General features: G+C 37.8%; 1 long non-coding RNA gene across 1 annotated transcript in view; it reads right to left on the minus strand.

Annotated features, from left to right (window-relative positions):
• Nucleotides 1–3,611: 3,611 nt before the first annotated feature.
• Nucleotides 3,612–20,727, minus strand: part of LOC120325225 — a 36,204-nt gene continuing 19,088 nt past the window's right edge. Inside the window, exon 3 of the long non-coding RNA XR_005567122.1 lies at nucleotides 3,612–3,716. This is a non-coding gene — a long non-coding RNA (uncharacterized LOC120325225). The remainder of the gene's footprint in view (nucleotides 3,717–20,727) is intronic.

Consider the following 20,727-nt stretch of genomic DNA (forward strand, 5'->3'; position numbering starts at 1 on the left):
GGATCGCTGAACCTTACAGTTTCTTCTATGATAAAGTAACAGTGCTCAATCAAATTATGGTGTAGGAGCACAGTGACAACACCACCATGAAACACACAACAGATGAACTAACAAAACCACTTAAATGTGTGTGAAACCAGTGTGATATTGAATCTAAGTTTCTACTACTTTCGCACTGCAGAATCACCAGCACTGCGGAAAGCCACTGACCAAAGGAAAGTCATGTTGCTCCCCAAGCTACTCTTCCATCCTCAGTGCTTAGATCCCAGTCACACAGTAAATAAAATCTTTGGTCCGAAAGGCTTATTGAATGAACTATTCCAAAGAATTAAAATGCCTCACGTATACAAAATGCCGCTTTGATTACTACTTTAGCTATGCTTGTTCTAGGACTTTGGAACTTACTGCAGGTGAGCAAGCCAGCATGAATAACCTTTGAGGTTTTAAAATACTGTCAGCAGATCTGCAATTACAGTACCACAAGACCACAGTGTCTTTGTGCTTGTGCATAAAGCTTCCCCAAGGAACAAAAATTAACAGCTGTAAGCTACAACTATTTGACCCTTGAAGTCTTGCACAGTAGTTTAATGAGTTTGAAGTACCTCTGTATCCTATTCACCGCATCTCCCCACTTTCAGATACAGTAATGTTAAGGGTAATGCCTAGCAACAATATTCACATATTCATCAGCTTCACATTTTACTTTAATTTGTGTCCCTTTAGCAACCTAAGTGACTCTAATGAAAGGGAGCAAACCTTAGCACACAAAATGTATGAAAGAAATTATAGACACAATCAAGAAATGTGAAGAATAAAGCAACTAGCATGTCAGTAAAATAGTAAGAAACTATTTGGTATATCTGAAGTACCAGCTGATCACCAGAAAATGAGCATTATTTGCCCAAGCACAAACCAGATAAGGAGAATTAATTGAAAAGAGCCTGATGATTTTCTTAAATTGCACTTTATCTAATGAGAATGTTGGAGAAACACCAGGAAACATGGAGGAAAATGCAATACACTTTCATCTATGCACATATAGAAGAAATAAAAATGATAGATCAACTGGAGAAGCTGAATAACCATTAACCAAGTCTGATGGATGTATTTTTTCCAAAAATTTTGAAAGAAGTGAACTAATCTTTGAAGGCTCAAAACCTGCAAATGAGATTTACCCAGAAAGATTCTCTAACAAACCAACAAGCAACCAGTGTGCTGCGTAAACCTTTCTCGTGCAGTTTCTGTCAGTCAGTCTATACTCTAAGGAATGGTTTTGACTATTCATGCCATTTATTTGCACTCAGGAATATGCTGTACTATTATGCCAAGAAGTAAGAGTGGAAAGGAATGCCAGCCCAAACTCTGATGCATATTTTCCTGTATTGGGGACCATCCTTGTCAGTCCCAACTGTCATAGGAAGTCCCACCTGCCTCTGCAGCTCTTGGCTTTGGTCAATTCAGGAAGAGCAGATATAAGTGTAGCTTTTAAACTCTAAGATGGGCAATATTTTCTTAGCTTACAGCTTGTTACAAAATCATTTGTACACATGTACTTAATTTTCATCTGATAATTTCTAAATTGTTTCAATAATTAATACAAAATATAATATGAAATAAACACTAATTTACAGTTCTAACATGTTCTTATTCTACTGAAATCAAAACACTTTAAGGAATTCTGATATTCAAGGATTAAGCAATTTAAACTCATCAATCACTTTTAAAGGTCTCATCTAACCTCGTGGTAATTATATTTAGAAGGCAGTTTAGAGCCTTATTTTCTCGCACAAGACTGGTGAAGACTTCAGTGGGAGACCCTCATGCTCCTGACCAGAATCCCCAACTCTTATTTACTGACTTTATTTTCTCTGGTTTTCCTTTTATGTGCTTTTCTTTGCCTATGAAGGAAGGGAGGTGTTTATTTGCTGCTCCAACAGTATTGGGGATTCCCTCTGCAATTCTTTAGGAAGCTTTGGGTGGGACATATGCTGATTTTTTTTAAATGGTACTGATTGGCTGAACAGCCCAGGTAGCTGAGTCATGAAACCATCTCCATTCCCTTGGTGTGGGAGGTTTGCCGTTGTTCCCTCAGCATCACTGCCCTCCATCAGGCCAAGCTTTGATGTAGAATTAGGAGTTCATTTAAATGTATATTAACAACTGCAAGCCTGCTTTCATGTGAACTTCTATAAAAACTTCACTACTTACTATTTATGAAACATTTAAACCGATATTAATACTGTGGGATTACTAGTTTCCAAAGTAACTAATATATGTTTGTTGCTGGTATGAAAAGTTATAGTAACTGTTAAGAGGCACATATTGAAAGAACAACATATCGGATAGAATATTTGCATTCTCTGAGTGACTTTTAAAATTTGGATAGTCATTTAGCTTCCCGTTCACATAACTAGAACAAGAATTCTTCATGCAGACCTTCCTTACAGAAAGCTAACATGCTGGATTTCCAGCCCCTACAGGCACTGCCCACCAGCCACATGATTTAATCCTCTTCCTCTTACACCATTGCCAGGTCTTGGTTTATGCTCCTGTATCACTGGGCTGAGCACAATAGAAAAGTCTCCCCAGGACATACTTTGTTTTTAAAAGATATCAAATCAATTTTTTCTTCTGAGTATCCTGCAGTCCCACTGAAATCAATGGCAGCTGGAAGCAGCAACTTCAAGGACTATGCTCTTAGGAACTTGCTAAATATTTGTATTGATACTAAGGACAGCATTATTTTTTAGTTTCAATGAAGTAAATATTCACTCAAAAGTTGTTTCCTTTCTCTCTTCAGTCTAAATCACCTTTCAAGTTGTGAATTGTCCTTATTAGAACTTATTTTATTTTTTAAAATTAGTAGTTAGAATATGTCCTTCTTTTTGAAAGTCTTATGATAGGCCTATTAATCTGCAATTACTGCTATTCATATACATTCAACTATTTATCATGCAAACAGCCAGCTTTTACAGTAGATGTCCATTTGATTTCACTACTTATATACACCTATATATTTTGTTTCTGTTTCCTTAGTTAATCAACAGGGATATCAATTAGAATTTCCCCCTTTTTTATGCTGAAAGTTAAACTTCCAGTGAATCCTGATAGTTCCTAGAAGAAGGACTATACACAATGATGCTGAATGTAATCAAATTCCTCTGGGCTGATCCTGCCAGACATCTACACCATTTTGAATCAGCTTTTGTGACAGCCAAACTATTATTGAAGAATAAAAATATTTCAGAAATTTTGGCACCGAATTAATGCTCAGGTAGACCACAGGGCCTGATTTAATCTAATATAAATAAGATTTAATGGATGACTGGCTGTAGGTCACAGGGACCACAGTATCAGACTCACCACACAAGAAATACTCTGTGCCTCAAAGGGATACACGTCTTAGCTGCTTACTAGATGTACTGTTGATAAAATCTGTGACCCAACAGACAGCCTTGAAGCACACACCACTTTTAAGTGGTACAGGATTGCTGTGCTACTGAGGTAATATGAATAATGTGTAATGAATAATAGTCTCAGAGAAGCAGAGTATTCCATTCACTCTTTGAATCCCAGGGAACATGCTGGGCATACTTACCTCAGCTCCTGAGAATGCCGGTGTTCTTGCCCTTTTTGCAATAGGTTGAGCACAGAGTTGCTTGAAGTCCTCAAGACTGTGGCTTGTCACTGTGTAGAGGAGGTGTCCCAATGTGTCTCTGTATGTAAAGTCAGAATTAGAGATTGCAGTAGACTCAGTGCCTCACTGTTCAGCCCACATAGCTGCATTTTTTATAGAAAACTCATGTTCTCCTTTAAAACAGCTGCAACAGTTCTAAGACAGTGGAGGAAAAAAATTGGCTCTCTGTTCTTGTGGTGAGAACAAGTAGAGATTTTAAAATAGAGCTCTAGCACCCTGAAGACTGGTATTTTGGTTTGCCAGTTGGATGCCACCGCTGAGATGTCTGTTAAAACCATGCTGCAGCCATGCAACTGGTGTGTATACAAAAAAAACCGCTCCACAAAAGATTTCCCCACTCCTATTTAGGATGTTGGTTGGGTTTTTTTTAAGAATTACAGTAATTACATTAAATTTTATTAAACACTGTCCTTTAAATCATCTTTAGTGCTTGTCTCCAGATCAGAGAGCATGCATATTTCATTATCTTAATATTAATCTAATCTTTAAATTAAAAAAATACGGTAAGCAAGCTTGCTAACAAATTATTCCTATCAGAGACAGAGTCACCAAACTATATTTTTGTTTGAGAGACAGTTCTTGTTATTCCATGTACTCACACATATTATTGCCACACTGAACTGTCCCTTTCTGGCTGGTAGGCTCAGAAATATTATCCAGTCTCCTAGACAGTCCCACTAAAAATGAGAATTCAGGCCCACCAATGGTATATCAAGGAGTGACACAGAATTAAAGGCTGGAATTTTATGTGACAGATGTGTGGCCTTTTCCTTTCATCCCAATGAATTTTTATTATAGAAGTCTTCAAGTTCATAGCATGTCTTTGTAGCTCATTAGTCATCATTGGTGTCATGGTATACATCAGTTGGCAGGGACTGGATAGGAAACATAAGGTTGGAAACAAGCTGAAGAAAAAATTCAGTAAGAGCTTTTTCAGACGAGTGCACGTCTTGATTCTTTGATACATTTTTGTCTAAGTAAGGACAAAGTGACAAATTCAGCAAAGTGGAGAACAGCAAGGTCACAGGCCTTGACACAACACGCAGTTATACAAAATATATATGGCAATTAATATTTGGACAAAAAGACAGGGGTGCCACAGAGGTAATAAAAAAACTATGAACACCTATTCTTTTTTGTATCCCAAAAGAAGAGTTAGTCGGGTGCTAAACAGATACAACGGGTGGTTGGCATCTGTTGCCATTTAACAACACTGCTTGTCAGCTTAAGCAGAAGCACATTCAGCTGCTGGAACACAGGCATTTTGCTGTCCAATAGGCAAACTCTCCCTCACCACTCTTGCAGCTTCATTTCTTCAGTCTATTTCCCTTCTCAGAGCTCAGTATTTCCCCACATGGCAATACCATTTGTATTTCTTGAGCTTCTCTTGGCTTTCTATTTCAGTTCTATGCGAAATTCCACCAATAAAATTCATAGCCCCTGCAGGTTCAATCAGTCTCATCAAAACCCTTCTCACTGTTTCAGAGAAAAAACCAAAATGTAGATTTGACTGTCCCATAAATCACAATCTTGTGCGGTGCACATTCCTTGTTAAGGGAAGGTAGCAGCAGTAAACTTGCCCGAGAGACTATTCCGCTATTGCAGCTCGTGCACTTCTGTGACTGGTGTGAACCTCATACAACTTCTCCTGTGTAAAACAGTTTACTTCACAAAATAGTTTGGCACTTCTACTCATTCCAAAAGCTAGCCCACTCATCAGCTTCAGCAAGACCAATGATTGCTCACGGGTCAAATGGCCTCCAGATATGACAAAACTCTCATTGTTGGTTGCATTAATAATCAATCTATCCTTGTGTAGGAGAGATGAATTCCCTTTTAAAATAACTTTGATGTGAGTTGTTTAATTGAAGGGAGTTTATAGAGCAAGACATAAGTGTGTTTTCAAAGAAAAGAGAACAAATCATATATGACAGACGTCAGTCATGTTACTTAATGGACTACTGGAAGGAAACACACTTGAATGTTACAGGATAATAGTTTTACAAAGACATCTAGAAGAATACTAAGCAGAGCATGCATAATGGACTCACAGATGATCATTCAAATACATGCAATTGGTAATCAGGATTGCAAAGTAAACTTTCAGGACAACATGGCTCATCATCTGAAGGGTAAATACATACATCTAGTTGCTTGTATTCTTTATTTTCTGCTTGCTTATTGAGCTATTTGTTTTGAAGCAAAGCTTGTGAAAATGCTGATAAACTTGGGACAACCTAACAAGCCCTACAGTAAAGCATCCTCTGATAGCAGTGCAGGAAGGTAGATAAGACCTAGAATTATTTCCCTTGTACCTTACCATGGTCTCAGTTTTATTTTGTGAAACGTCTGTCACCAGAACCTCATACCTTATTCATTTTTTTCCAATATGCCAGCTAAGATCCATCAAGAACAGGTTTTGCTCATTTTATAGCCACTTTGCTTCACCTAAGGAACCATTCCTGTCTCTCTTCCTCTACCATTGTAGGCATCCCAGAGCACACAAAATGTTGAATAGTGCAGCAAATAGTGGTTAGTGTTTTCTGAACTGGTAGAGCAAAGACCTCTGTAGTACCTGTCTTTACATGTAACATGGCACTGGCAACAACAGAGAGGGAGAGGACATAGCAGCTGCTTGCCACAGGGAAGCATTTTTGGAAAAGGCAAACATAAAACAGACAGCGCCTCACATCACTTTCTGTGAATAGGAACATTTTCAGGTTGCCAACCTCTAGATCTATTTTAACCACTTGAGGCTTTGAATGGATGTTTGATCCTCTTTGGACAGACATCTAATTAAACTAGTACTGAAATGTATTTGGTCAATTAGGGAGAGATTTAAGATAGATACTAGGAACTGTTTATCTGATGTTTTTATTCCCTAGTGATTGTACATGTCTATTATGGCTCTTAAGAGAAAGTGGTAGCAAGAAGTGCAATATCAATTTATCAGCAGACATATCAGCAGTACTCTGATAAAGTCCTTGTCTCCAATAGTCTATACACACACACACTTTCTTTTGTAGTGACTTTTGCAAGGTGAATTCATGCAAAAGCTTTATTCTCAGGCTGTGTCAGTAACACAAAAACCACACAGGCTATCTGCTTCTTTTACTCTGGATGTGTATGAGGAGATAAAAAAAAGAGAAAACCAAATTTGCTCTCCATTTTCCAGACAACACTTGTGTGTCTGATTCTCTGAAAGGCTTCAAGTTGTCAAATGTAAAATGAAAGGAGTACTCCTTATACTTTCATTAGAAATTCTTAACTAATGACAAAATAATTAAGGCAGAGAATAGCTAGCTGTTCATTAAGTGCTCAACAGAATAGCATTCAAAAATGAATGTCCATGTGGAATTCTTGTTACAGCCACTGTTTGCTGTTGACATGCTTTCCGCAACAAATCTATTAAAAAACAAACACTTAAAACTTAGCAGATTCTGGAACAGGTAGCATAGAGTGCCTGAATTACAGTCTAGGCCTAAAGACTGCAGGAACTAGGAGAGACCTGCTGGACCATGGGCTTTAGTCATCATAAATCATCTTAACTCATTATTTTCCATAAACATCTTGGAGGTATTTAAGTACAATCACATTACAGTAAACTCCTCTTTTCTCATCATGCAGAGTGTGAATGTAACTTGCAGGGTGAACCTTCTCCAGGGCTGTGTAGTGAATGAAACTCATGTCAGTCAGGGCCTTGACTCACATGTTGAAGAAGTTGGAAAAGGCATAATAAAACAAATGTTGGAAACACAAGGGCAGAGTCATGATTAACAAAGTTACTGCAGAAGAACAGTATTCTTTCTGTGACATTGTTCAAGTTCCAGAAATCAACATCACATTTGGTTCAATGCCTGGAGACCCTGAGAATTAGTTCCATTGATTAGCCTTTGTTATGACAGTTTTACAACTGTAAAGTTGCACATGTCTTTGAGATTTCCTGCTCTCCACAGGCTATATTTCACCAAACTCTAAATTTGAGTAGGACTAGTGGAATTTCATTGCCCAGCAGCCATAAAATATTTTATTGTATCTGCAGTTTCACACACAAACTCCAAAGAAGTTAAGAATATCAAACATTTTAAAAATTAAATTACTTAAAAATCCAGATAAAATTGATAATCCCTTCTACTTTCAATAAGTTAAATTCCATTAGGTTTCATAGACATGATTCCCACTCCTTTCCTCCTATACACACTGCTCCGTCTTTCCCTAGTGATAACAAAATATAGCAGCAAGTAAAAGGGACAATTTAGCAAGTTTCTTGGGTCTGCTGCATATACTACCCAGAATGGAATATCTTCATTCATGATATGTAAGAGGTCTTCCCCTCTCCTGCCAATTTAGATCCTCATTGCAAGTCCATTAAAATTAATGGAACAAGCCTTGTTGTTTTTAAATAGGCTTTGAGTAGAGGGTCTCAGTGGTTGTTTATTGGCTGGGTTTGTTCTGTTTTTCTTTGCAATATTCATACATAATTCCTTGGAATAATATGAGCAAATTTTACCTTTCACTGGTCTCAACATTTCCTCAAATTCTAATGCAGTGTATTTGCTACAAATGCGGATATCTTTTTTAGTTCCATTTAATGTTCTGCCTCCGCATTTGAACAGACCACTTTGTCAAGTCAGTGAATTTTGTACAACGAGAGGACAATTTGTTGCCTCCTTCCAGGGTCCCCAAAGACGTCAATTAACTCAAAGCACGAGTGCTGACAGCACAAACAGGAAGAGTTAACCCCCCACAGTTATTCTTTATATTAGTCAATCCACCCTCCTCATTCCCTCCGTCCCTCTTCATTTTCCTTTCTAATGAACAGGGACAGATACCTCTTTCTACTGAGATACTTCCACTACAATGACAATTCGCTGGCTCTCCCCAGGTGATTTACTTTTCAAGCAGTGCCCACTTATTGATCTCTTCTGTGACAAATTTCAACAAATGCACAGTCCTGGCAAACATTTCTGGAGATGAATTCTTCCTGCTGTTCAAAGAGGAGGATTATTTTTATGCAATATATTTCAATAAACAGTTCCTGGTATAGCATCACTTTTGACAAACTGTGTAAGAATTCATTTGTTAAAGAGTTAATAAGAGGTACAGCTGAAATTCTTTCCTTTATTACTGCTTAAATATATATTTATAATTTACATTGATATTCTTTTTTTAATTTTTTTTTTAAAACCACAAAAACTTATTGCTATCTGACAGAGTATCTAATGCTTTAGAACTATTTCAGTTTAAAAACTGATGGCAAACATGAAGATGTTTTGTAGTTAAAATGGCATATAAAAATAATTTTACAAGGAAGCCCACTGTGATAAAACATTTACTGAGAAAGAAACATTTGACCTCTTCATTTACATACATTAAAAGTTCTTGCCAGTTCACACTGACCAAGTTGCAGAAAAGAACAACCCAGGAAGCACATTATTATGGCAATGTTGGGTATGATAAGTATTAGAGCCAAATACTGAAAATAGAGTTGAAAATAAATCATTATTTAATCTCAGAAAAACACCAGCAGTCGTATTTTATATCTTTTTCTTTATCAAAGAGTGGTTAGTGATTTTACAAGACGTGATATAGATGTCTGTCTCTACAGTGGCACTAAATGCTGCTAATCCCCAATTCCCATTGCAAATACACAACCTGAGGTACAGCCCTTTTCAAAATAGCTGATGCACAACTCTGGATTTTTATTATCAAGAATAAATCTTCCATGAATTGTTCCTGAAATTTTCCTGATGGTGACAGCCCCTGCTTCTCCCTGGAGAACCCAGGCCCTTTATAGCCAGACTCTACTTCATGGCACCTAGCTACCAGAATGAGTAGTATCCCTTGAATCAAAGTTCAACAAGAACAAGTTATGCAAACTGGATGCAATACATTTTTTTATACTGCTTTCTGCATTACTATGTCTTGTGGTGCCACTGACTGATCATAAACCACAATCTTCTGAAAAACAAAACAGTGCTTTTCCTGCAAACAGCATTCAGAAAGTGGTGCCTCTATGCCATCAGCACTCCATGTTCTTTAACTCTTTCTTTTCAAATGCTATTTCTCATCTTATTCTTCAGTAGCATTTCCTTCTAATGCTTGCCCCTTGCTTCAAGCCACAGGTTGACTTTCCCTATCCTTCTTAGTTTCACTTAGCTCCGTAATATGCTGCTTCTTTTCTACAAGTCACACTGTACTTTGTTACTCTGTCTTTCTCTCCCACCCTTTACATGTTACATTTTAAGGTCATTTCAGGCAATTTAGAAAGTCTTACTCCTCAGTAAGAATATCTTATGAATAGTCCAACTGAATCAGTAGATCTTTTCACACAGCAAAACTAAGAGAATTTTTCTTCCAAAATGTATCTCCTCTGCAGTGTTAGCCTAAACTTTTTCCCAGGGATGGTTCCTAAATCTGTAAGTAATTCATCCTCATGATTAGCCAAGCAAATGAACCACCCCACCCCAAAATCCTCACAAATATCATAAAAACTGTTTTCTCTATTTAGCAACAGGTTTAAACTTCATGACTTCAATAAAATCAAGTTTTTCCTGGAGAAGAAAAGTTACAAAGAGTTGAAATTAAAACTGGTTACTTACACCACGGTTGTTTGGGTTTTTGTTTGGTTTTTTGTTTGTGGGGTTTTTTTTTAAGATTGGTTTCATTTTATTAAGATTAGGATTTATCCAGATTTAAATAGATAAGAAACTTTACAGGTTTTGACCAATTCTGCCAGATCTGCAGACCTCATCTAAAAATCAAAAGAATGTCACAATCTGGCAACTAGAGTCATATAAACCATGAGAGTTTTTTACCCCTCGTTGTCCCCATTTATACTGTAATTGTATGTGTCCTTAAATCATTACCAACATTTTCCATTTGCATATCTGTTAACGTTTCTAGGTTACTACTGGTAAAATATTTGACTGAAAGGTACACATAAAGCCTACTACATGTTGGGCAAGTTTTGGGCAACATCTGCTTTTATTCAAAGCTAAAACCTAGTGCAGGGTTTTGGTTCAAATCTTAGTTTAAACTTTGATTATTGACACCTACTCTTTAGAGTGACCTGAAACCTTGAAGTCTTCAAATACAGCATTCCTGCAGTTCATAAAATTAAAACATTTTATAGTTTAAGGGAAACTTGCACAGGTCTCCCAGCCTGTGTAATAGAGAAAGTCTGTTTCTGTTTCCTTGCAGGGCTATTTAAGGAGAAAGGAAATCAGAAGGCTTTCAAAAGACCAAAGGTTTCTGCTCAATGTGTGTCACAATGGGAGCAGAAAGTAAAAGTGGAGCTGCACTTTCTTTTAAACCTATTTTACAGTCTGAGCCTCTGCGCAGAACACGTGTCCTTTTGCAACACCCCTTGTCTTTACAGCCTGCGTATGGCAGTGGGCCACAGCTCCCTCCAAATTTCATATTTGCCACTGAACTGAGTGGCAAAATTTCCAAGCCACTGCCAGCACCCATTCAAATGTAGCGCTATCCTCGTCCAGGAACACACACGCCAACCTAGCCTGGCCATTCACAAGCAAGCAGAGGTGACAATCACAATGAGTAACAGTTGCTGAAGAAATTAAGGAAAGCAGGTGCAAAGCACTCCAAGAGGAAACTGCACACATTTGAATGCAATTTGATCTCAAGAAATCCAGTTTGGACATATCTGCTTTGAACACTGTATGACCTTTGTGGTCTATATCCCTGTGCTGGTTTAAGAGTTAACCAGCAGGGGAAATGAACTCAACTCAAAGGAGAGATTATAAGTCAGAATAACAATTTACTAAAATAATACATGAACAAAGTGGTGTTCCTTGGGCCCCGCTTGAGTCCAAAGTAAGGGGAGAGGGGAAGAACCTGCTGGTGGGAGAGCTGTTGCAGTCTGGTCAAAAGTGGTGATTGCAGTGAGATGCTGGGGGAAAAGCTGTTGCAGTCTTTCCCTGGATCCCACAGAGTGGTTAAAAATGTTCCAAGACTCCAAGATTATATATCCTCCAGTTCAGGCAGAAATGTTCAGTGCTTCCCTCAGGGCGGGGAGTTCCACAAAGGGTGTGAGGACAAGAGCATCCTCCTATCTCACAGGCCTCTTAACACCCAGTTTATAGCCTAGGGTGCGAATAGTCTGTTGACAACAGTTTCTGGGAAATGGCATGGAAGGCTATAGAATACACAGTTTGGGTTACACCCATACCATGATGAACTGGTCTCAGTTGTCCTAACTAGGACAATCCCTTAGGCAGGAAGGTTCAAGAAGAAAGGGAGAGATCATACTTCCTTCTTCCTGTCACTCCAGGAGTGATGCATTATTCACTTTCTGATGTTTCATCTTCAGTGCTTCTAACCTCCACTGCAACTAAATGCTGGAAGATTTTAGCAAGTTTTACTGAACTTCATGAATTTTAATATTTGGGTATAGGTTCAGGAGGATTCTGTGTTTATCCAAAGTTAATTCCTCCTCCAGAATGTACACAAATGCTCTGACAGTGCACATGCAGCCAGGTAAGTTTTGTGTTGCAACAAACAAAACAAATCAACACTAAGGAACTGAGTGAAACTTGCCAGGGAGAGTCCAGTGTAAACAAAGTAAACATTTTACACATTGTCTTTCTCTCATCATTTAAACAAAATAATATTTTGAGGTGAAAAACTTTCATACATCAAACCATGAAAGGCTAGAAGAGCGCTTTCCAGTAGCTGAGATTTGTAACGATATGTAACACCAACAATAATGTGGATAAAGAGGAGCAGCACCAGAGTGGCTTTCCCCGCTGCCCTGTGCTGGCAGACATCCCCCCTGGCCCTGCAGTTCAGCTTGTGCCTACAAGAAAAGTGCAGGAGGGGAGCAGCAACAGGGCTGTGAGAGAGGCAACAATTTAGAAATGGGGAGAGAGTGGGAGGGTGATGGCAAAGGCCCAAGAAATGGTGGGAGTGGGAATGGAAATGGAAATGAGGAAGAGAAGAAAGCAATAGCCAGGAGATACACATAAAGCAGGTTGTGAATTACAGGGTTACGCATGGTAAGCCATCTGTCACTTCTCCTCAGGCAAGGATACTTGTTTGGTAGTGAGATGGATAACACTTGGCTGTGTTTCCATAGCAAGCATTCCCTTGCTCCAAGAGTAACCAAATTTTAGCTGGGACAATCGCTACTGCTTTTGAAGTTGCATGGGAGGGCCATATACTTTGATCAAAGGCATCTACACTACCAAAATTCACAAAGAAGATGTCAAATCACATCACTAGACATCCAAACTGCCTGTCACAGTTCAGTCAGCACATTTGTTCTCCGTCCCTGACAGTCACAGACTCATCACATGACTGGCCATGTATCTGAAAAAGCACTATCTTTTGATTGGTTGGTTTACTTCTTTCTCCATCTGAGGGCACGACTTTGACAGAATCTCTGTTCTTATAATCAGATATCCTGTGGTTTAGATATTTGCTAAGCTTTAACCTCATTAATTTTTTCTTCTGATGGAGCCATCTTTCTTTTCTGGTATTTGTATTGCTACAGCTTAGAAAAGCCTTAGCCAGGGATAGAGACCCCACTGCTAAGAGATCCTCTCCAAACACAAGTGAAAAGTGAATTCCTGTCTCAAAGAGCAAACAATGTTGATGTAAAGGTCTCCCCAGCTCCCTCTCAGCTTCTTCTCAAATGTCATTTGCTCAATGCATTTTTTTCCTACATTTTTCTACACTGTCAAATCTTTATGAAGCATTTTCACTGTTTGCATCCTAGTGGATGTATCACAGTGAGTAATTTTGACAGAGATGCAGTAGGCAACTGAATTATGTCAAGACCCTAGAAAGACCATTTCCTGGTGAGGCCTGTTTCACTCTTGAGAGCTACCACACGGTTTAAGACAAAAAGGCACCTGGGCCTTTCTCTTTTCTGGTACAACTGTTTTCCCAGACCTTGCTATCACCAAAATTTATCATGATTTCCCATAAAGGGCACTGATTTAAGATTTCTGCATTCCAAATCTGATTGCCACCTGTTTTCACTACCATATTTGCAGTGGTTTATTCTTCAACACTATGATTTGATCTTACCCTCAAAATATGCAATACTGCACACAGGCAAGTACCTTGGAAAAAATCAATTACTACACATGCATGCACAAACTCAGTAGCTTTTCTTTTGATGATACACCACACTGCAGATTGAGCTTTTAAGAACATAAAAGCACTTAGAGGACTTCACTGTTTAACAGACACAGACTAATCTCTTCCTCTCTGACAGTCAAGCTTCAGAGTTCACTGTGTGTGCATACAGATACAAGATAATGAACAGATATTTATTCTATACAGAATTCAAAAGCAGAGTGGAAAATTCTCCCATTTCCACTGTGTGAAATTTCAGATATCTTGCTGCAGTAAGATAAATTGTTACCCTGTATAACACTGCAGCCATTCTATCTAGTATTCCGTCCCAAAAGTGAATTGTGTTTCTTTCATTTTAAGCCATTTACAGTCCTGTTAGTGAAACATGTGCCCTTTTCAGTCCTCTCTTTCTTTAAAGATAACACAGCAGTGCAATGAAATGTTAGACCATTCACTGCACATACATGCCTATCTCTTTGTACAGAGAATGAAAGCTGCTTCTTACAATTTGTAACATTTCCACAAAGACTAATTTTTGTCTCTTAATCAAACAAGAGAGTGGTTTTTATCATTTAATTTATTCTCAGTGCTTGAAATGAGCCAGCTGCATAATGGGAAGCTTGTTGACTTTCATCTAAATTCTTATCTTTATTAGATCACTAGTATTATTATAACAAATAAACAACTTAATAAACACATGTAATGTTTATCTAAATGTAGTTAGTGAGAGTTATTGAACCAGATAATTTACGCTTAATTTTCTGAAAAAGATAAAACTGTGCTATCTCCCTTTGGTCACCAGGGAAATTAACTTCTCCACTATCAAATCCACCCCCACTGAATGGGTACTTGTACCTCCTTTGATTATCTCCTTTCTATAGATACCTAGAACAACCACAAAATGACCTTTCTACTAATTTTGCTTTTGAAATGTAAGAAAGTTAGAGCACTGCTTTCTTCTGCTCACTTTCAATTGCCCTTTACACAGAAAAAGAACTTAAAATCCTATAAATATTTTAGGTTTTCTCAGAAGTTTGCTTTCACCATTGCCAAGCATGGAGAAGTATACGTGTCTCATTTTGTGCCAATGTAGGCAGGGTTAGGGATACAGAATTGGCATCTCAGCAACTCTAACTACTCTGCTCAGACAGATGAGTCCCATAAAGGTCCAAAAGAGATTCAGAGTGATCCTGCTTATGCAAAATACCGTTGTTCTTCAGGAAAGGCTGAATTTTTCCCCTCCTGTGAAACCTCCCAGCCATGTAATGCAGCTTCTCACACAGATTTTCAGCACTGGTCAAAGTCATTCTCACTTGCACTGCGATATTCAAGTGTCTGTTTAAAGGACTTTAGGTTCTCTAAAGAATTTGGTTTGGTTTGGAAAAAAACAAAACCCAAGCATGCCAACCTGCTGTTCACCTTCAGAGTCATCCCATTAACCAGGAAGAACAAGATGGCAGCAATTCTTTCCAGAAGTAGTTGTAATTCACACTACCTAAGAAAGACATTTAAAACTTTTCATGTGGATAAGTTATTGTCTTTAGATATTAGTGCATTTACCTGAATCCTGGAACTTCTACCCTGGAAATGTTTCATATCTCTGGTACCTTAAAAATAGAAAGATACAGCACTGCCTGCCTAATCAAAGATATTTCTGAATTTGCATTTCATAAAAAGAAGGTTTATATAATTCCCAAAGACAATTGATTTTTTTTTTTCCAGGAATAAATTTCATTCAAATGAGACTATTTGCCAACAAACACACTTTTACACCAGTCAGGAGTCATGAGATGAGAAGCAGCTACCACTAGAAGTGAAACAAACACAAACTACATAGTGTGCATTTGAATAAAAAATTTGAACCTGATCTCTATCAGGATGTGACTAAGCCTCATTCACCACTTATTACTTCTTAATAATTCACTTACTGAATTATGCAACATAAATAAATTCAAGGAACTCAGAAAGTGTATCTAATTCATCACAACAATATTTCAAATATGATGTGTATAAAACTCTCTGAGCTCACCAGCAAATCAAATGCTTCCACGCTGAGGGCACCTCCTTGGAGGTGATGTAAACTTAAGCATCTCATCTGAAACACACAGATTTTTCTTGTTTTAAGAACAGCATTAGTATTAATGATCTTTTAGACTAAGATTAAATTACAATTCTCTACTCAGATTTCTAGCTATTAACCATAATTAAAATATTCTGATGATCCACCATAACGTATCAACACTCAAACAAATTTGGAAATATAAGAAAGGTTTTTCTTATGTTCCCGTCTTTCTATGTATCATCTCTTGCCTTTGGATTTGTCCTGTCAATGAATTCATGGAGTTAATGCTAAAATGGATGTATTCGTGTTGAGCCATGCATGTCTGGCAGGGGAGGGAAGAATCAGCCTCTGTTAAAACAATCAACAATTAAATTAAAACAACAGCAGCAAGAAGAGGAGTCTTTATATTTGGCATCTTCCTCACACAAGATATTGCAAAACAATCTGTTCAATATCAGCAGGTGCAATGTCTCATTTATTTGAAGCCCAGGTCTCCAAATACAATCTTTTTTCCATCTATGGCACACGCATACTGATGCAACAGGTAACCTGCACAGATTGTCACAGCAGATTTTTAATCTATAGTAAAGAATGAGAAGTTTGTGTTGACTGAAAAGTAATGAAACTTTCTGTCAAGATAAATTTTACACATTAAATCTGCTCCAGGTTTAGATCAATGCAGATAGTGCCAAATAAAACAAAATACTACAAGGGAAGATTCACAAAAATTGATTGTGGCCAAAATACACCCCAGCACTGTTAAGAGGTTTACTTCAGTAATGTCTGTGGTCATTGACTAGATCAATGAAACTCATTCTTTCAACAGCATCCAATTATCAGTTTACCATGCAGTGAGCTTTCTAATAAATCAGTATACTTTACATAAAATTAGACAAAGCTACAATGAAACTTAATAGCAAAGTATGAAAATATTTTTGTTCTAGAAAGTGAGACTTTCTGTCATACCCAAGAAAAACGCCATTACTTTCTTTATTTAAGGCTGATCCATGGTTACTATTATTTTGAGACAGTAACTTTCTGTTAGCTAGTTTATGGTTAGCAGGATAATAGAGTTTGATTAAGCACTTAGCTTAGGTGATCAAAATGTTTTTGTCATATTTACAGAATAAAAAAATGACATGCACAGTAAGTACCAAACAACATAAATTCAGACATGATATCAGAAATTCAAGTAAGAACCACCTTCCACAACACAGCAGTAAATCAGAGACACAGACAATCTTGAGCACCCCACAATCTGTAATGTTTTTATGTCACACTACTTCTGTATAGCACAGGTTTTCTAACTTATTTCAGAGTTGAAAAATCAAAGGAGAGGGATGAAGGACAGCTGGTAGAAAGATCTTATGAAGATCATTTTAGAAGTCCCAGCTGGCGGTCACATAACACTAGGGGCAACCACACAGGTACATCTGTGGAAAGCATGCAGGACTGACAGCCAAAGAGTCCAAAATGCAGCCTCAGAAGATCCAGATTCATCCTGATTAGCTGGGGTAGCGAAGGTCACCTAACAAGAGATATTATTTGAAAAAATATACCAGTAATTGTACCCAATTCAACGCTGAATGAACATCTCAATGGCAATTATAGGCAGACAGAGGAATGGGATAGATGCATCCGTGTTCACAACCATTCCCAGAAGCCTGAGGAGAGGTTTATGGAGTACAAAAGGCCATCAATGCCTCCTCAAGGAACAAAACCTACAGCACCTGAAGGAGAGCCTGACCACTGCCCTGCACAGGTCAGAGCACTCCAAAAACTTGCCCTCTTGCTGCATTGCAGCATTCTCACCCGTTTGATTTTCATTTGTAGCACCAGGGCTGTGTGTGGGGAGCTGAGCCACATACCCTGGGGGCATCTCATGCCTCACAGCAGCCACTAGAAGAACATGGAAAAAAGAGCTGAAAAAGGGCAAACCCTAAAACCAGTTGTTGTTTTGTCGAGCGACTGGAGTGAATGCCAATTATTTAAAAACCTAACTGATCGATTAATATTGATTCTTCTTTGCTTCCCATTGATTACCAGGCTAAACGTAAGAGAGGAAAAAGAAATTATTCCCTTGTATCCTTGATCCTGAAGTATAGTTGTAGCAGCATAGCATACCGCAGTAGGCTGTTTTTCTTAAAATCTACACAGAATACAAATTCCTATTGACGTCAGCATGAGAAAATGTCTTATAACGCCTTCATCCGAAATTATATTATACTGAAAAACTCCCAGCAAAGTGTATTTCATTATATGTGTACCAAAGATGTATATTTAAACAGAAAAACTCCATGGTTGTAGGAAGTATAAATTGCTGACAAGAAATTATCAATCAATTCAGATACTGGAGTCAGTGATTCACTTGTACCTAAGACTGGTATTTAAGGGGATATGATTTTTATTTTGTGGATAAGTTGAACTTAGCCACAAAGAAGGGAAGATGGGAAGAAGGGCAGTTGGGAATGGTGAGCCTCCTTTTCAGTGACAATAAACTCAGAAAGGTTCCTGTCTCCTTTCAGCAGCAGATGTTCATGCCTCTGTGCATCCTTGTGACAAAAGTACCACCTTAAAAAAAAAAAATGTGTTTTAACAGAGTGAAGCATAATTCCCAAGAAGATGACAGGACGAGATTCCATAAAAGTTCACCAAAACCCGTTATTTATCAAAGACAATGCAGTGAGGCCTGTTATGATCAATGAGAAATTGTTACAGTTTTGTTTAAAGATGGTAAGAGCAGAGGAGTTTCTGGCCTGGGAAACTTCTCACATAAGTTCAAAACCTCTGAACTTGATCTTGTAGTTATGGGAAGGACATAGTAAAGGCTCTGAGCCTGTAATTTCCATTGTGCTGGTAAAAACACAACAGCCACCGGTGCTTTTAATCCCCTTGCAGCCTCTAAGCCTACAAGTTGCCGTTGGTGTATCTAATTTGCCAGGAAACTGGTCCTAGTGGGCAGGACTATCAGATTCCATCTTGGCTAGTTGCACATGCCACAGCAGCTTTTAACAAAGTCTAAATCATATTGTTAAATCATACCTGTGGACATAAGGACCTGGGTTCACCTAGTTGAACCTAGGTTTGAAACCTATAAAACACCCAGGCTGAGCAAGGCCTAGTTATTCAATTCCAGAGGTTAGAAAGAAAATTAATATCTTGCGCTCTAGATCAAATATGTTGACTGTGTGGTCATAAACATTTATATAATGTTCACACCAAATGTTCTCCGTCTTCCCACTGAGTTTTAGTATTAGGACCCGTCCCATAAAACAGCTAATATAAAAATCTGTCCATGACACCTTCCTCATCAGTCTTAGCAAGCAGGTGAGCAGTGCATTGCACCTATGCTCAGACATGAAGCAAGCTGTGGTTTTACTGTGCCTCCGCCAGGAAACATTGCAGTCCCTGGAAGGCTATGCTCCTTTTCTTCAGCTACAGCTTCGTGTCCTGGGGAAGGAAAAAAGCACCCCCACCCTGACACCCCAGCCAGTAAGGGGGTTAGAGATGAAAGTCGCCACCTTGAATCACTTGAATTCCCTTGAATCTGGGAATATATCAGAAATATGAGCAAATACAGAGCGCTTTGTCTTAGAAATAGGCTAATGATGACAGTACTTTCAAAGAGTGGGGACACTTATTATAAATGTGGAAATATGAGCTTGCCTGATTATTTTGGAAAATCATCTAAAAAAAAATCTTTAGTCTCATAACTGAAATACCAATATATAGATACAGGTACCCTCTCTCATGGACCTGTTTTTCACATTTTAGTCCTAAACTCTTCCTTCACTTTCAGCTTAAAATTGTTACTTATTCATATTTTCAAATTATAGTTTTCATCTTCTTATATATTTTCCTCACAAATTCTGTTTCTCCATTTAAAAAAGCAATAATTACTTCAAATGCAGTACCCTTCTCTCAGTTTTGAAGCACAGCTCTCAGATATTCTCAAAACCATATTGTTCCACTGCCTCTCTGTACAAGATCCATTTATATACAAATAATTAGATTCCATCTTTTACCTTGCCTATTAAAAGTAAATTTATAACAGACTGATTAAATCTCCCCTACAAGGTGTATATAAGCCAACTCAATTGAAATTTACTTAAGTCAGCTTAAAACTAGCATCAAGATTAAAAAAAACACCAAAACAAAACCCAAAAAACCTAAGCAGCTAGAAAATAGTTATTTCTGTTGCATTCTTGTAGCTTGCTATGAGAAGTGAACTCACAGAAGTTATGAATGTATATACAACTTATTATTGATCATATTTCCACGCACATAGATTTATACACTAAAGCAATTTTTATCCAATCATCCTAAGATAGTTAAAAAGTTAAATTAAATATTTCAGTAGTAAGATAGACCAGAGATTTTGTGAGATGTGTGTTCTTACATATACATCTCAAGATAGGAAAATGCCAATGACAAAGGAGGATTTGCATTATGAAGTAATTTAGTAAAAAATAATTAGTAATAGATCTTTGTAATGACCTAGTCTGGACACAGATATGTAATATATTGTTTCCAGTATCAATGCCCTGAATAATCCACCATTTCTGCAGTTACTTCCAGAGATGACTAGTGACTCATATTCACTGAGCCACCTACTCTGTGATGGGTTACTTCACAAATCCTGATCTGCTATCACTTGTTGAAATTCTTCCTATAGTCAGAAGTAGAGCCTAAGAAAATGTGTAGGAACAGAACAGGACACAAGGTTTTGAGAACTGGATCATACTTGTAATTTTAAAAGTTATTCAATTACTTTAAAAAGTCACTTTGAAATATTTTGATGGGGAGGGAAAAGGTGGATGTGTAGCTCCAGAGACAGAAGAAAAGCAGATTTCAAGATACATGT

This window comes from Pipra filicauda, unplaced genomic scaffold (assembly GCF_003945595.2).
Source record: "Pipra filicauda isolate LSUMZ 115617 unplaced genomic scaffold, ASM394559v2 scaffold88_size2543281_pilon, whole genome shotgun sequence".
In the NCBI taxonomy this organism is placed as follows: Eukaryota; Metazoa; Chordata; class Aves; order Passeriformes; family Pipridae; genus Pipra; species Pipra filicauda.